The following is an 18,297-nucleotide window of genomic DNA, read 5'->3' as shown; positions in this document are numbered from 1 at the left end:
TGACTGCGCTGTCCTTCTGTAAGAGACCCCTGAGGGCCCTGAGCTCGGGAGAAGGCGCGGGCTTCATCAGGCAGCCAGTGCAGATGGGGCCGGAGCTGGGCCCCTGGAAAGGTGCCTCTAAGGAAGACTCTTTGGGGGTGGGCTCCCTCCAGCCTGGAGGCGGTGCGTGTGCTTCCAGACCCACCGGAGCTGGGCAGGCTCAGATGACCCCAGCCGCCCTCTGCGGGCTGGCGCGGTGCTTGCTGAGCATGCTCCAGCCGCGCAGGTGCGTGGAGCCAAGGTCCCCGGCGAGGGTCTGGAGGGGCTGCTTGCTTCAGGCAGTAGCCTGGTGGGATCCATGGCATCGGCCTGTTTCCAAGGGCCAATCCACACAAATGCGTATGTTCCCCCTGAAGGCAGCGCCGAGGGACCTGGGAGCCTTGCGAGGCCTGACTGCCGCGCCCTGACCATGGTATCCTCAACGAGCGGCACCTGGGAGCCTTGCTGGCTGCAGAAACCCGGGCCTTCCGAACAGTGAGTGCACCTGGGGACTGACTCGCCCCCATTGCCGGGGCTGCCTCCAACGGAGTTTCAGGGGTGGGCTCCCTCCATGGTGGACACAACGCAGAGGTGGCCGGAGATGGGTCCTGGCTCCCAGGGCAGTGACAGGGGACAGTACGGTGCAGGTGTGAGCCTCCCAGGTCAGGGGAGCCCGGGCCGGGAACAGGGGAGGTCGGGCGAGGTCGGGACACAGGAGCAGCTGCCCAAGTCCAAGCCCAGACCTGCACAAACACACCTGTGCCCCTGAGGTCTGTGGGGTTTCGGGGGCCAGCAATGCTCAGACTGATTGTCTTTTTGTTGTTGCTCTTGTTTGCTTGATACGTTTTTGAAAGATTTTAATTCCAGTGTCATTAACATGCAACGTTGTATTAGTTTCGGGCGTGCAGTGTAGGGATTCAACACTCCTACACATCACTCCGTGCTCCTCACGGTAAGTGTACGCCTGGTCCCCTGGACCTGGTTCACTCCTCCCCACCCTCCTCCCCTCTGCTAAACACCAGTGCTCTGTAGTTAAGTCTGTTTCTTGGACTGTTTCTTGTTTTGTTCCGACGTTTCCACATATGAGTGAGATCCTATGGTATTTGTCTTTCTCTGACTTACTTCACTTAGCATTATACTCTCTAGGTCCATCCATGTTACAAATGGCAAGATTCCTTCTTCTATATGGCTGAGTAACAGTCCATTGTGTGTACACATCACATCTTTATCCATTGGTCAGTCCGTGGACACTTGGGCTGCTTCTCTAATTAAGCTATTGTAGATAATGCTGCTGTAACAGGGGTGCATGTATCCTTTGAAGTATTGATTTTGTATCTTTGGGCAAATACCCAGTAGCCCAATCCCTGATGATGAGTGATGTTGAGCATCTGCTCTTGTGTCTGTTGGCCATCTGGATGTCTTCTCTGGAAAGGTGTCTGTTCATGTCTTTGCCCATTTTGAAAATGGATTATTTGTTTTTTTGGAGTGTTGAATTGTATCAGTTTTTAATACTTTGGATAGTAAGCCTTTATCAGATATGTCATTTGCAAATTTCTTACCAATTCTGTAGGTTGTCTTTTAGTTTTGTTGACTGTTTGCTGTGCAAAAGCTTTTTATTTTCATGAAGTCCTAATAGTGCATTTTTGCTTTTGTTTCACCTTGTCTTTGGAGACGGTGTCTTGAAAGAAGTTGCTGTGGCCAATATCGAAGAGGTTGCTGCCTGTGTTCTCCTCCAGGATTTTGAAGGATTCCTATCTCCCATTTAGGTCTTTCATCCATTTTGAGTCTATTTTTGTGTGTGGTGTAAGGAAATGGTCCAGTGTCATTCTTCTGCATGTGGCTGTCCAATTTTCCCAACACCATTTATTGAAGAGACTTTTTTCCATTGGATATTCTTTTCTGGTTTGTCGAAGATTAGCTGACCATACAGTTGAGGGTCCATTTCTGGACTTTCCTGTTCCATTGATCTACGTGTCTGTTTTTGTGCCAATACCATGCTGTCTTGATGATTACAGTTTTGTAATAGAGCTTGAGGTCCAGAATTGTGATGCCTCCAGTTTTGGTTTTCTTTTACAACGTTCCTTTGGCTGCTCAAGGTCTTCTGTGGTTCCATACACATTTTAGGATTGGTTGTTTTAGCCCTGTGAAAACTGTTGTTGGTAGTTTGATAGGGTTTGCATTACATGTGTAGATGGCCTTGAGGAGAGATTAATATATAATGTATTATTTGTTTCAGGGGTACGGGTCTGTGATTAAACAGTCTTACACAATTCACAGCACTCACCATAGCACATACCCTCCCCAATGTCCATCACCCAGCCACCCCATCCCCCCCACCCCCTCCACTCCAGCAACCCTCAGTTTGTTTCCTGAGATTAAGAGTCTCTTAAAAAAAAAAAAAAAAAGTCTCTTATCGTTTGTCTCCCTCTCTGGTTTTGTCTTGTTTCATTTTTTCCTCTCTTCCCCTGTGATCCTCTGCCTTGTTTCTCAAATTCCACATATTAGTGAGATCATATGATAATTGTCTTTGATGGACTTATTTCGCTTAGCATAATATCCTCTAGTTCCATCCACATCATTGCAAATGGCAAAATTTCATTTTTTGATGGCTGCATAATATTCCATTGTATATATAAACCATATCTTCTTTATCCATTCATCTGTCGATGGACATCTGGGCTCTTTCCACAGTTTGGTTATGGTGAACATTGCTGCTATAAACATTGGGGTGCATGTGCCCCTTTGGATCACTACATTTGTACTTTTGGGGTAAATATCCAGTAGTGCAATTGCTGGGTCATAGAGTAGCTCTATTTTCAAATTTTGAGGAACCTCCATACTGTTTTCCAGAGTGGTTGCACCAGCTTGCATTCCCACCGACAGTGTAGGAGGGTTCCCCTTTCTCCACATCCCCGCCAACATCTGTCCTTTCCTGACTTGTTCATTTTAGCCATTCTGACTGGTGTGAGGTGGTATCTCATTGAGGTTTTGATTTGGATTTCCCTGATGCCCAGTGATGTTGAGATCCTTTCATGTGTCTGTTGGCCATTTGTATGTCTTCTTTGGAGAAGTGTCTGTTCATGTCCTCTGCCCATTTTTTGACTTGATTATTTGTTTTTTGGGTGTTGAGTTGTATCAGTTCTTGATAGATTTGGGATACTAGCCCTTTATCTGATATGTCATTTGCAAATATCTTCTTCCATTCTGTCAGCTGTCTTTTGGTTTTGTCAACTGTTTCCTTTGTTGTGCAAAAGCTTTTTATCTTGATGAAGTCCCAGTAGTTCATTTTTGCCCTTGCTTCCCTTGCCTTTGGAGACGTGTCTAGCAAGAAGTGGCTGCGGCCAAGGCCAAAGAGGTTACTGCCTGTGTTCTGTAGGATTCATGGATTCCTGTCTCACATTTAGGTCTTTCATCCATTTTGAGTCTATTTTTGTGTGTGGTGTAAGGAAATGGTCCAGTGTCATTCTTCTGCATGTGACTGTCCAATTTTCCCAACACTATTTGTTGAAGAGACTGTCTTTGTTCCATTGGACATTCTTTCCTGCTTTGTTGAAGATTAGTTGACCATAGAGTTGAGGGTCCATTTCTGGGCTCTCTATTCTGTTCCATTGATCTATGTGTCTGTTTTTGTGCCAGTACCAGACTGTCTTGATGATGACAGCTTTGTAATGAGCTTAAAGTCCGGAATTGTGATGTCACCAGTTTTGGTTTTCTTTTTCAACATTCCTCTGGCTATTCGAGGTCTTTTCTGGTTCCATACAAATTTTAGGATTATTTGTTCCATTTCTTTGAAAAAAGTTGATGGCATTTTGATAGGGATTGCTTTGAATGTGTAGATTGCTCTAGGTAGCATTGACATCTTCACAATATTTGTTCTTCCAATCCATGAGCATGGAACGTTTTTCCATTTCTTTTTGTCTTCCTCAATTTCTTTCATGAGTATTCTATAGTTTTCTGAGTACGGATCATTTTCCTCTTTGGATTATTCCTAGGTATCTTATGGTTTTTGGTGCAATTGTAAATGGGATTGACTCCTTAATTTCTCTTTCTTCTGTCTTATTGTTAGTGTATAGGAATGCCACTGATTTCTGTGCATTGATTTTATATCCTGCCACTTTACTGAATTCCTGTCTGAGTTCTAGCAGTTTTGGAGTAGAGTCTTTTGGGTTTTCCACATAAAGTATCATATCATTTGCGAAGAGTGAGAGTTTGACTTTTTCTTTGCTGATTTAGACGAATTTTATTTCTTTTTGTTTTCTGATTGCTGAGCCGAGGACTTCTAGTACAATGTTGAATAGCAGTGGTGATAGTGGACATCCCTGTCATGTTCCTGACCTTAGAGGAAAAGCTTTCAGTTTTTCCCCATTGAGAATGATATTCGCTGTGGGTTTTTCATAGATGGCTTTTATCGTATTGAGGTATGTTCCCTCTATCTCTACACTGTGAAGAGTTTTAATCAAGAAAGGATGCTGTACTTTGTCAAATGCTTTTTCTGCATCTATTGAGAGGATCATATGATTCTTGTTCTTTCTTTTGTTAATGTATTGTATCACGTTGATTGATTTGCGGATGTTGAACCAAACTTGCAGCTCAGGAATAAATCCCACTTGGTTGTGGTGAATAATCCTTTTAATGTACTGTTGGATCCTACTGGCTAGTATTTTGGTGAAAATTTTTGCATTCATGTTCATCAGGGATATTGGTCTGTAATTCTCCTTTTTGATGGGGTCTCTGTCTGGTTTGGGGATCAAGGTAATGCTGGCCTCATAAAATGAGTTTGGAAGTTTTCCTCCCATTTCTCTTTTTTGGAACAGTTTCAGAAGATTGGTATTAACTCTTCCTTAAATGTTTGGTAGAATTCCCCTGGGAAGCCATCTGGCCCTGGGCTCTTGTTTGTTGGGAGATTTTTGATTACTGCTTTAATTTCCTTGCTGGTTATGGTCTATTCAGGTTTTCTACTTCTTCCTGGTTCAGCTTTGGTAGCTTATATGTCTCTAGGAATGCATCCATTTCTTCCAGATTGTCTAATTTGCTGGCGTATAGTTGCTCATAATATGTTCTTGTAATTGTATTTCTTCGTTATTGGTTGTGATCTCTCCTCTTTCATTCATGATTTTTTTATTTGGGTTCTTTCTCTTTTTGATAAGTCTGGCCAGGGGTTTATCAATCTTATTAATTCTCTCAAAGAACCAGATTCTAGTTTCACTGATCTGTTCTACGTTCTTTTGGTTTCTATTTCATTGATTTCTGCTCTGATCTTTATTATTTCTCTTTTTCTGCTGGGTTTAGGCTTTATTTGCTTTTCTTTCTCCAGCTCTTTTAGGTTTAGAGTTAGGTTGTATATGTGAGATCTTTATGTGTTTCTTAAGAAAGGCTTGTATTGCTATATACTTCCCTCTTAGAACCCCTTTCCTGCATCCCAGAGATTTTGAACAGTTGTGTTTTCATTTTCATTTGTTTCCATGAATTTTTAAAATTCTTCCTCAATTTCCTGGTTGACCCATTCATTCTTTAGTAGGATGCTCTTTAGCCTCCATGTATCTGAGTTCTTTGAGACTTTCCTCTTGTGATTGAGTTTGTTCGAGTTTCAAACTATTGTGGTCCAAAAATATGCAGGGAATGATCCTAATCTTTTGGTACCAGTTGAGACCTGATTTGTGACCCAGGATGTGATCTATTCTGGAGAATGTTCCATATGCACCAGAGAAGAATGTGTATTCTGTTGCTTTGGAATGTTCTGCATATATCTGTGAAGTCCATCTGGTCCAGTGTGTCATTTAAAGCCTTTATTTCCTTGTTGATCTTTTGTTTAGACGATCTGTCCATTTCAGTGAGGGTGGTGTTAAATCCCCTACTATTATTGTATTATTGTCGATGTGTTTCTTTGATATTTGTTATTAATTGGCTTATATAATTGGCTGCTCCCATGTTAGGGGCATAAATATTTCCAATTGTTAGATCTTCTTGTTGGAAAGACCCTTTAAGTATGATAGAGTGTCCTTCCTCATCTCTTACAGTCTTCAGTTTAAAATCTAATTTGTCTGCTCTAAGGATTGCCACCCCACCTTTCTTTTGATGTCCATTAGCATGATCAGTGGCTTTCTACCCCCTCACTTTAAATCTAGAGGCGTCTTTGGGTCTAAAATGAGTCTCTTGCAGACAACATATTGATGGGTCTTGCTTTTTTATCCACTCTGATGCCCTGTGACTTTTTATTGGGGCATTTAGCCCATTTACGATTGGGATAATTATTGAAAGATGTGAATTTAGTGCCATTGTATTGCCTGTAAGGTGACTGTTACTGTATATTGTCTGTGTTCCTTTCTGGTCTATGTTACTTTTACACTCTGTCCTTTCAATATTTCTTGTAGGGCTGGTTTGGTGTTTGCAAATTCTTTTAGTTTTTGTTTGTCCTGGAAGCTTTTCCTCTCTCCTTCTATTTTCAGTGACAGCCTAGCTGGATATGGTATTCTTGGCTGCATATTTTTCTCGTTTAGTGCTCTGAATATATCATGCGAGTCCTTTCTGGCTGGCCAGGTGACTGTGGATAGGTCTGCTGCCAATCTAATGTTTCTACCATTGTAGGTTACAGACCTCTAGGAGAGACATTTTAGTAATATTTGTTCTTCCACCTCATGAGCAGGGAAAGTCTTTCTACTTAACTGCATTGTCTTGAATTTCTTTCATCAGTGTTTTATGGTTTTCAAAGTATAGGTCTTTCCCCCCTTCAGTTAAATTTATTCCTAGATGTTTTATTGTTTTTTTTGTGCAATTTTAAAGAGTACTGTTTCTTAATTTCATTTCCTGCTCCTTCATTATTGGTGTATAGGAAAGCAACAGGTTTCTGTGTGTTTATTTTGTATCCTGCAACTTCACTGAATTCATGTATCAGTTCTAGTCATGTTTTGGTGGAGTCTAAGGTGTCCCCTTTCTGTCAAAGTCTGGACATAGTGTCCATGGATCGATGGTTAATGATCTAATCAGTGACTTATGGTCTGCAAGCTCCTTGGGAGCTTCTCAGATGTAATGTGAACTTGGCCACTGGTCTGAGAACAGGGAGAGGCCAAAGAAAGGGACAGGCCACTGCAGATCAGTAGGTGGCAGTTTGGAGAAGCAAGGGAACTCACATCCGTGGCTTGTCTTGGGCAGCAGCAAGAGGAGTAGATCTCCACACCCACCTGCCACCTCTTAGAGGTTTATATGGAGGCCATAACTGGGCTCAGTCACGTAGACCATCCAGATGGCCTCAACACCACATCACTGTCTCAAGACCACATTCCTGGAGCAGCCTCTGGGAGCAGGGAAGGCAAGGGAAACCCACATTCCAAGGACAGGGGAGGGTGGGGAGCCTCTGATTGCCTGGGTCCAGGTCACGGCAAGTGGTGGTCATGGCCTCTCATCCATCTTCTCCAGCACCCCACCCCTCGTGCCCGGCTCTTACAACCTCCCGTGAACCTCTGTTCTGCGTGTGCCCTGAGGGGTCAGGAAGGGGTTTCACTAGCCCGGAGATGCCCCTGTGGCGGTCGTCCCGCTGTGCTGGAGGCAGAGGCCACAGCGGTGACACAGGTGTGTACAAGAGAAAGCACAGGTTAAGACAACAGTTGCCCAGATGAGCAGCAACTCTTTCCACCAAGAGGCCCATGATCCCAACCACTGATTTATGAAATCCCCAAGGCTGGGGGTCGGATCACTCAGGGTGCTCCCCGCGTCCTCCCGAGACCCGAGAAACATGATACAGTAGCAGGCTTGTCCGGTACGGACACACAGTTCTGGCTGGATAATGGCACACGTGCCTCCTTGTGAGGCAGCAGGTGCCCAAGGCCATCGTGTTCTGGAGGACAGCTGGTCTCATTGAAGACACTGGGTGTTCATAGGGACAGACTTTTTGGCCATCCCTCAAGGCTCCCTGAGTGAATCCAGCCAGGGCTGCAAGGGCTGCAAACCGATGGAGCGAACAGAGAGCAGCCAGACCACCGTGCCGACAAAGACAGAGTGTGTCCATCTGGCCTTCAGGAGAGGGAGCTTGTCAACTGTTGTTCCCACAGGACAGGTTCTCCCCTGGGCCCAGGGAAACCCCAGGGCCCAACCACCCAGGTGGGAGCCACGACCAAAGGTTTGTGCCACAAAACCATGGAGACCCACTGAGGTTGCCCACTAAATACCCGAGTGGTGGGACCAGTCCCTGCCAACCAATGACTCTCCCTTCATGTGACAGGATGGACAGTGCCAGGGGTGTCCATCCCCCCTTTCTGGTACAATTGGGTTGGTTTTGTTTAGAGTGACTCTTCTGTTCCCAACATAGGGGTGACTGGGTGGGCAAATGTCCATCACCCAGAGTAAGCCCCACAAGTCCGTTCCAATTCTGAGTACAGCGAACCAAGACTCTGATGGAGGACTTTCTAGAACCTTCCAGTGAGCTATTTGATGGGATGCCTCTATACTGTGTTTGACAGCAAAACCATACCCATGCTGGCATTATGGACATGCTATTGGCAATATCAGACAAACAGAGTACTGTCCTTGCTTGTTCTGAATGCCTTCCAACTTCTCCCCTGGAGGGGCGATACCCACCATTATCATCCTGACCATCTGGAGAGGGCAGCCCACATACCCAACAGTGGGACAGATTTCCTTGCTGGGATAGGATGGGGCCACAGTAGGAAGGTCCATCCTGCAGGTGCCCGTCCTGTGACTGGACACCACAGGGGCAGCAGAGCCTCAGGTCAGGAGGACAGAGAGGAGTAGGAACTTGCCTGGGGAGGTCTTCCCCTTCTACAAGAATGATCCCGAGACCCGCACTTTAGATGTAAGTGTGGTTGCATCTTTAGGAATGTGACCAGGGTGTGCATCCTGACCATGTTGGCCCTGGGAGGCAGCCCTGTCAGGCGTGAGGAGGGGGACTGTGGTGGGATATGGCGACCAGGACCCCCACCCTCTCCCCTCTTTCGATGGTGTGTGTTCCATGCCAGGTATCGTGTGTTTCAGTTGGTCCGACTGCAGCAGAACAGTGGGATCCCAGTGCAGACTGAGTCGTTTCCCGTCACCCAGGGCTGGGAAGTGACTCGTCAACGCCAGTGCAAATTCCAGTCCCTCACCCCTGTCCCAGGTGTGATGGGGCTTGCTGTCCTCAGCAGCAGAGCACATTGATCCTCAGTGGGAGTCAGGGCATTGACCGTGTCTTGCAACTTCCATAGGGTTACAGAACTGGGTGCCTCAGTGGGGATTCCCATCTGAAATATGGGGCAAGAGGCCCTACTGGTTGACCATTGAAATGTATTAAAGCCTGGACAGTACTGTAGTCCACCCGGGCAAGGTGGTTTTACCTGCTAGTGATTTAATCTGCTGCTTTACTCTTGCCCTGTTCCTTTCTACCAGCCCTGCTGCTGTGGTTCTAGGAGTGATGGATGCTCCATGCACTCCACGTTCCTTCCCCCACCCTCGCACAGTATGATCTTTGGAGTGTGAACCCCCGATCACTGTCCGATCAGCGAGGTCCCTGTCCATGGCGCTCAGCTTCCCTAGTGGTGGCAGCCTGGTTTGCATGGTGACAGGGAAGGCTTGGGTTAGGCCAGATGCAGTGTCCATGCAAACCAAGGCACATTTAGAACCCTGACTCAGAGGGAGGGGCCAGGAGAATGCATTTGCCAATTCTACCCTGGGTGGGAACTTCATGGATGGTCCCGGAATCCCTTGGCACTTGCCTTGGGCATTGTTGAGAACATGCAGGACTTGATGATAGTGCATGAACCTGGTCACTGGTCTTGTACACAGGGCAGTCTGCATCTGTGGCTCTAGGCCACCCCATCCAGCCCCGGAGGTGGCCACTCTGTCTATGCTCCCAATCTGCTGTCTCTTCTGAAGAGTCCATAGCCAGGGCTGAGCCTCAGCTGGGGCATCGCTGCCTGATGGCCCGGAGCTGTCAGCCTTCTTAGCCGGTATATGAAAAACAGTGAGGACCACTCCAGGCTCTTGCAGATGGACCTAAATGTCCTTCCACATATCCTGGCCTCTCAAGGACTTACTGGTGATCATTCTCCCCTCGGCTTCCCATTGTCCAAGCCGCAGGGTTCATCCCTCTAGAGCAGTGGGGCACCGGCCAGGGCTCATGAGTGACCAGCAGCCTAGCAGCCCTGGGTCTAGCCCTGGCTGAGCACACTGGTGTGGGTTATTCCTCTTTCTTGCAATTCCATTTTAAACTTTCTCACATCTTGTCTGGTGTAAGCCCTGTGTTCGGTCACTCTGGTTCCACATTATTATTTGTTGTAACTCTGGTTATTTCATAGGCATGGATTCCAGTAAGTTCAGGTTCCCAGGGTCTGAGGGGCTAAAATAATCATCCACCTCAAAGTGCTTGTTGTTGACCCCAGGTGCATAAGGTGATTTTCCTCCTCCTCTGGAGGTTACTCTCCTCACCAGCACTTTTTCTCTCTACCTGTCAGCATTGATGTCAGCTAATTTTGCTGATGAGAGGGGTGGATTGTCGTCCTTCATTGCTCTGTTAAGTATAGGATACACCTCACTGAGTTATCAGGGCAACGTGAGAATTACCTAAATTTTAAGTTTTTCCAGACTATGTTCAGTAGGTCTCCATGTCTCCTCAGACATTAATATATAATCTATCTCCCCCAAAACCTCATCTCCAGTAATCTTGGTAAGAGTACTCAGGAGGCATATTTGCTACTCTCATCCTGCCTTTTATAACTATGTTCAAAATATGTTTTATTGTAGAGGCCTGCTGATGTTTTATTATAGTGCATGTGTGGGCCACACTGGTCACAGTAGCCAGTGCCAGATACAGGGAAAGTGTCAGGAGAAGCCTGGTCCAGGGAATGTGCTGTTGGGGGCACAAGGCACCCATCTAATTCCAAGCTTGAATGTACACTAATGTGCATATTCAACCTGAAGGCTGAGTGGAGGAAAGTGCCGTGCCTAGCCGTGGTGGGGCAAGACTGGCATATAGGCAGACTGTGCAGGGTGTCCTCCTAGAAGGGACACCTGGCAGCCTTGGTGGCTGGAGAACCTTGGGACACCATCAGGCAGCCACTCCAAATGGAAAATGATGTCATTACTTTATTATTTTTAAATTTTATTGTTTTAAAAGAATTTATCTGAGAGAGTGAGAGAGAACATGAGTGGGGGTGGGGCAGAGGCAGAGGGAGAAGCAGGCTCCCCGCTGAGCAGGGAGCCTGATGCGGGGCTCGATCCCAGGACTCTGGGATCGTGACCTGAGGCAAAGGCAGATGCTTAACTGACTGAGTCACCCTGGTGCCCCTGATGTCATTACTTTAAAGCTGTTGCCTCGGTAAGATATTGTGAGTGGGTTCCGTTCTTTCTGGAGGCATTCAGAGTAGCTGGGGACTGGCCAGAGTTCTCCAGGCCTGGACACCCCAGATGCTCAATGGCAACTAAAAGGCTGTGTATTGTGTATGTGTGGGCTGGGGAGCCAGGGACCTAGAACAGGACATGTGTCTAGAGTCCAGGTGTCACAGTGGACTTTTGGGGCTCCATGGCATCTGCTTAAATGTAAGCCCTGACCTACACAAATGTGCATATTCCTCCTGAAGGCAAAGCTGGAAGAATCTACAATCTTGCAGGGGTGCTTTTCATTAGGTGACACCAAGGAGCCTTGACTACTGGTTCAGGGGAGGAAAATATTTTCTCTATCTTTCACGATTCTTCTAGCTGGTTTAAGAATTAACTTGACATTAACAGGAGAAAAAACCCAAAGTTTTATTGCATGTGTAAGGCGGTCCAATGATGAAATTGAGACACAGAGAATGACCAAAGCAGGCAGATTTTGTACGTTTTAGACAAAGAAGCATAAATCTGTGAGAAATTTGCAGGACAATTAATCAAGTAACCAGGTATTAAATATGTGGTATTTCTATGGAAACAAAACCAGTGGTTAATGAGTGGAGCCAATGATACACCACCTTCTGAGTTCTGAGGGTGGCAGTCGAGAGGATTTCTAGACATCAGGGTCAAAGCATCTTTAGATGGAGTGAAGGCAGCCGGTGGCAATTGGAGAGATTTCCCCAGTTTGCAGCCGGAATGTCTCTGGTGATCTCTGTGAGTGGCCCACACAGCAACAGGCTCAGAGATTGTCTGCATATGAGCTATTGTAGTGGTTTCTCTGAAGTATACATCCAGTCGTTCATATTCAGTTTTCAAGGCTTCAGGAAAAGGGGCAGTTTCAGTGTTCAGTGATTTCAAGTCAAAAAGATGGAAGAAAATTGGCAATGTTAGTTTGGAGAGTTTTAGTCTGACATTGGAGGAATCTGGAAGAATTCAGGATCCAGAGTAGTTTATAGATAGAATTCAAAACCTCAAAACAATGAACAGAACTAAAATCTAATACCCCAAATCATGTATTATAGTTACAGGGGAATCATAATGTTTCTCTCAACAATCACTCCCATTTCTATCAACAGTAACCAGAGTAAGACTAATTTGTTTGCAGATTAGATCAAGTTTCCATAAACTTGGCTTCATTATTCACGTCAGTGCAGCAAGAATAGCAGTTGATCGCATAGGCTCTTTTAAATCTGCTTTGCTGGAACTTTTCATAAATAGTCTCAGATATAAAAAGTCTTAAAATTTTTTATTGTAGCTAACACACAATGTTATGTTAAATTTAGGTGTACAACATAGTGATTGGACAGTTCTGTACATTACTTGGTGCTCACCACGATCAGTGTAGTTATCATCTGCCACCATAAACATTACAGCATCATTAACTATATTGCCTCTGCTGTACTTTTCATCCTTGTGACTTACTTGTAACTGTAGGTTTGTACCTCTTATCCTTTCCCCCTAGTTCTCCCATCCCTCTAATCCCCTCCCCTTTGGCTACCACCAGTTTCCTGTCTGTATTTATGAGTTTGTTTCTGTTTTATTCTTTTTTGGTTTGTTTGATTCCACAATAAGTTAAAATATATGGTATTTGTCTTTTTCTGTCTGACTTATTTCACTTAACACCTTCCAGTTTCATCCACATTGTTACAAATGACAGGATTTCATTCATTTTTAAGACTGTGTAGTATTCCATTGTGTGTGTGTGTGTGTGTATAATATATATTATATATAATATACACACACCATATCTTCTTCCATTCATCTCTCAAGGGACACTTAGGCTGCTTCAATAATTTGCCTATTGGAAATAATGCTGTAATAAACATGGGGGGGTGCATGTATCTTTTCAAATTCGTGTTTTCATTTTCTTTGGGTAAATACCCAGCAGTGCAATTACTGGATCATATGATATTTCTGTTTTTGGTTTTTGGAGGACTCTCCATACTGTTCTCCAGAGTGGCTGCACTGTTTTTTTTTTTTTTTTTTTTTGCTTATTTCTGTTTAAAGATCTAATGGTCCGTTATGCAGATTCAGCAGCTGCTCTTCCACAATGAAATGCTAGCACACAACGTAAGTCAGGAATTAAACTGCATTCCTACCAGTAGTGCAAGAGGGTTCCTTTTTCTCCACATCCTCACCAACATTGGTTATTTCTTGTCTTTTTGATACTAGCCATTCTGACAGGTGTGAGCTGATACCTCATTGTGGTTTTGATTTGCATTTCCCTGATGATGAGTGATGTTGAACATCTTTTCATGTGTCTGTTGGCCATCTGGATGTCTTCTTTGGAAAAATATCTGTTCGTGTCTTCTGCCCATTTTTAAATTGGATTATTTGTTTTTTGGGTGTTGAGTTTTATAAGTTCTTTATATATTTTGGATACTAACCCTTTATTGGATATGTCATTTGCAAATATCTTCTCAGGTTTTCTTTTAATTTTGTTGATGATTTCCTTTCCTCTGCAGAACCTTGTTACTTCCGTGTAGTCCCAATAGGTTAGTTTTCTGTTTTCCTTGTTTGAAGATACTGATCTAGAAAAATATTGCTAAGGTTGATGTCTAAGAAATTACTGCCTATGTTTTCTTTTAGAGTTTTATGGTGTCAGGGCTCACACTTAGGTCTTTAATCCACTGGAGTCTATTTCGGTGGATGGCATAAGAAAGTGTTGCACTTTCAATCTTCGGCACGTGGCTGTCCACTTTTCCCAGCACCCTGTATTGAAGAGACTGTCTTCTCCCCACTACATATTCTGGCCTCCTTTGTCATAGATAAATTGACCATAAAAGCCTGGGTGTATTTCTGGGCTGTCTGCCCTGCTCCATTGATCTAGGTCTGTTTTTGTGTCAGCCCCATACTGCTTTGATCACTACAGCTTCATGATATATCTTGAAATCTGGGATTGCTTTGGCTGTGCAGGGTCTTTGTGGTTCCATACACATTTTAGGATTACTTGTTCTCGTTCTGTGAAAAATACTAGAGATATTTTCATAGGGATTGCATTGAATGTGGAGACTCCTTTGGGTAGTGTGGACATTTTAACAACATTAGTTCTTCTATTCCATGAGCTTCGTGTAGCTTTCCATTTGTGTTGTCTTCAATTTTTTTCATCCATATTTCATAGTTTTCAGAGTAGGAACATGTTTCCCTTCTGTCATAAGGAGGCTCTCTGTGGCCTGTAGGCTTGCTCTGCACTCTCTTCTCATATTGGGGAACCGCAAAAGTGTGGTGAGCCAGTGTCATGTTTCCTCCAGGAAGTGCCATTAGTCTAATTTCACAGGATCCCAAGGAATCCCGACTCGAGGATGTGTGGTGTCTCCTTCACTTCTGGCTGGGTTGTCTAGCATCTGGACAACCAGGATTGCCCCCAAGATTATAGCTGTTCTAAGAATATTCCCTGTATTAACCCAACTTATTGCAACAACTGTCAGTCTACAGTCAGAGAAATACCTTTCATGTCATTTTTTAGTGTGTTGTTACTTCTAGTGATTTCTCCAATGGCTTCATGTCGAATTTCCATTGCCCTGTTTATTTCAGTGTGAAATTCATTTCTGTTCTGTGATACATGGCTAGTTTTGTCCATCTGTGTGCCCAGCGATGACCAAGCTGCCATGGTCTGTGTTTGTACTGAGATTTGGTTTCAAAAAATTTTAAAGTGTGATTTGAATGATTTGGTGTAGAGAAAAAGCAGCTGCTAATATTCCTCCAATTGAAACTCCTACCACTGAACAGGAACTGTTTCCTTCCTTTTGGCAAATCTGTTTTTTAAAAATATTTTTTAAAAAATATTTGAGAGAGAGAGAGAATGAGTGGTGGGGAGGGGTAGAGGGAGAGAGAGAAGCAGACTTTCCGCTGAGCAGGAAGCCCAATACGGGTCTTAGTCCGAGGACCCGGAGATCATGATCTGAGCCAAAGGCAGCTGCTTAACCGACTGAACCACCCAGGCGCCCCTGCAAGTCTGTTTTTGATACAGGTTTTAAGTTAGGCACAGAGAAAGATGGAAAACACTGAGCACCACCTGGGGACCTATATCTGGTCTGAAAGTCCTGTGTGTGAAGTTTCGAGGCATGGCCCATATTGTAGGTTCTAATATGTCTGTGAGGGGTTTTATTAACATAGGTTCCCATGTTCTTGGGGTAGAAATCTGTGGTGTGAGATTGAACCCTGAGGCACACCAGTGGGGATGGTGATGGGTGTTGTACGTTTCCATGTGTCCTCTATGCACCTTACAAGGTGTCCCTGTTCTTTTAAAGTCTGGACTTCTTGTCCATGGATCTATTATGAATGTTGTAATTGGTGACTATGGATTAAATGTTGCCAGTTGGGAGTGTAATAGATGATCAAAAAAAATTTTTTTTTTTTTGCTTATTTCTGTTTAAAGATCTAATGGTCCGTTATGCAGATTCAGCAGCTGCTCTTCCACAATGAAATGCTAGCACACAACGTAAGTCAGGAATTAAATTGGGGCTGTTTGCAGAGTCTCTGCCTTGTGCCCACTGCTACACTGAATTCGGTCGGATAAGACAAGGGAAAAGGACAGAAGTCGGTACCTGGGTGTCTTGGCACATTCGCGGGGTTCGGATACCAAGTGCCAGTTAGTGGCTCAGGCCAGTCTTCGCCCTGCAGGTCCGTGTGTAAGACAGGGCTGCTCTGGAGCTTCACTGGTCCTGGTGGAGAGTCAAGGGGAGGGTTCGGCTGACGCACCCCTGCCTAGCCCGTTTCTCCAGCGATTGGGGGTTTCCCAGGGAGCAGACGGTCCCCAGTACGGACTGCTCGAGCGTGGACACGCGCCCCGCCGGCAAGTTCCCACAGGTCCGCTATTGGCACAGCTGGGATTTCCTCCGCTAATGCCGAGGGCCGACCCCCCCGCCCCCATCTCTGTGTCCTGCTCAGAAATGTACCGTTTCCCTGGTGGGACTTCTGGTCGAGGTCGTTCCCCTCTGTCAGGGCTCTGCTCTGCTTGCTCCAGAATAGGCCCCTGGAGTTGACGGATCATGGTTTATTTTCTGTTAGTGGCCCTGCTGTTCGTAGGGCCTCAGAGAGCCCAGCTGAGCCTTTCAGGCAGTTGGTATCTGTTCTCAGAACACGGGAACGTCTCAGTCCAAAACCCACTCTGGTGCAACTTGGGGCCCTGCAGTTTTTTAGTCCCTGGTGACCATGTCGCAAACCCTTGTGAGTGAAGACACTCTCGTGTGTGTTCAGAGTCCTCATTAGCTGCTGCCAACGTATCACAGGTTCTGACGGCGTTTTCCCAATAGGTCAAGGCTGCACCTTGAGTCTCTGTTCTCGTATGGTCCCTACTCTTCCTAGTTATTTCACAAGTGCGTTTTAATATGATCCCCATATGTGGTTTGGACTGTGTTTCTGACATTCTTCCTCTGTGGTAGGGTCGGTATGCAAGCTATGATGTCTGGGAGGCCGTGTGGTATTTTTCTGCCTTCAGAAGACCACGTCAGGCCTAGAAATTTTATTGTAGTGTGAGATGTGGGGCCTTTATTTGGGTCGATTATCTATCCCCTGAATGTGAGGAGTTGAATGAACGCTATGGGGACGTTAGTCTATTCTCCAAGTTGTCACCAGAAATAAGGGTGTCATTGTAGGAAATGCGAGTGTGTGTGTCTATGAAAGGCCTGGATGTCTTGGGCTAGAAGGTTGTGGGGTCTTTCTGGGCTGCTAAGGTAGCTCTGTGGTTACCTGGTGAACTGAAAATGTCTGCCTTCCCGTGTGAATGTGGTCATGGGTTGGCTCTCTGTATCTGTGGGAAGAGCAAAGAACAGGTCAGATGAGTTGACCAGTGTGTACTGAGTGTCAGATCCAGGGGGATACTATGATGGTGCCCGTATTCAGGAAAACCATCTTGATTTTTGGGCGTGTTTGTTTCAATTCCTATAACCTACTATAAGTCTACGGGACCTGCCTGCCCTCTTAACAGTCCAGGCAGAGTTGTTATTACTGTAAAGTTTTCTAAATCAGTAGCACACACGTGTGTCACTGTTACCTGGGACCGTGTACCTGAAAACACAGTGGTTGTGTAGTATTTTTATTTTCCAAAGGCGTTTTTATTGATATAACCAGTGTGACCCAAGTGTGATTGTCTCTGACGTGGGACCAGTGATGGAGACTGTCGAGTCCCTTCGGGGGCCTCGTGGGGTTTCCTCTTGTTCGGGTATCGGTGGCTTTTTATTTTTATTATTTTTTTAAAGTTTTATTTATTTGCCAGAGAGAGGGAGAGTACAAGCCGGGGGGGTGGCAGGCAGAGGGGGAAGCAGGCTTCCCGCCGAGCAGGGAGCCCGATGCGGGACTCGATCCCAGGACCCTGAGATCATGACCTGAGCCGAAGGCAGATTCTTAATGATCTGAGCCACCCAGGGGTCCCTCGGCGGCTTGTTTATTAGTGGGATTATGTTTTATAAAGAGGTGAATATTTACAGCGAATGATTCAGTGCGGTCTGTGTGTGGGTTTCCTTCCTGTAGGTACATTGACTCTAGAAGGTGGGTGGCTTCTGTTTCTCTGCCAGTCTGAGGGTTTCTGGGGTTTCTGTCTGGGTTCTGTTGTTAAACTAGTTTACAGAGTGGTGGTGTGAGCAGCTTAGGGGGCCAGCAGGGCTGTGCCGATTTAGGTCTCCGTGGTCCACGGGGATTGGGTCCATTCACACCAGGGGCCGGCCTGTTGTGCCTTCCACGTGAGTGTTGTCTGATCATTTCCTCAGAAGCTCTTAGCAAGTCAGCCAGTTCTCCTGTGTCCCATCACCTGCAAATACTGAACGTAATACTGTTCCGTCCTGTGGGGGCGCAGCTTGGCGGATGACCTTCTGAATTTTTGGTGGCTTCTGCGTGTACCAGCGAGGTGTCTGTCCCCATGACAGATGACCATGAAGCGTTCTTACTCCGTTATCAGAGCGTGCCCTGCTGTTCTCCGTGGAGATG

The 18,297-nt window shown here is 45.5% G+C and overlaps 1 long non-coding RNA gene across 1 annotated transcript in view; it reads left to right on the top strand.

Moving 5' to 3' along the window:
* The first annotated feature begins 238 nt into the window (after positions 1–238).
* LOC129045701 (uncharacterized) overlaps positions 239–18,297 on the top strand; it is a 39,074-nt gene continuing 21,015 nt past the window's right edge. Inside the window, exon 1 of the long non-coding RNA XR_010407376.1 lies at positions 239–513. This is a non-coding gene — a long non-coding RNA (uncharacterized LOC129045701). The remainder of the gene's footprint in view (positions 514–18,297) is intronic.

Source organism: Mirounga angustirostris, unplaced genomic scaffold (genome assembly GCF_029215605.1).
Source record: "Mirounga angustirostris isolate CCGP_5_RB_7025 unplaced genomic scaffold, mMirAng1.0.hap1 SCAF_14, whole genome shotgun sequence".
Lineage (NCBI taxonomy): Eukaryota > Metazoa > Chordata > Mammalia > Carnivora > Phocidae > Mirounga > Mirounga angustirostris.
Note: the sequence above shows the minus strand (reverse complement) of the source record. Positions and strands in the feature narration are given on the sequence as shown.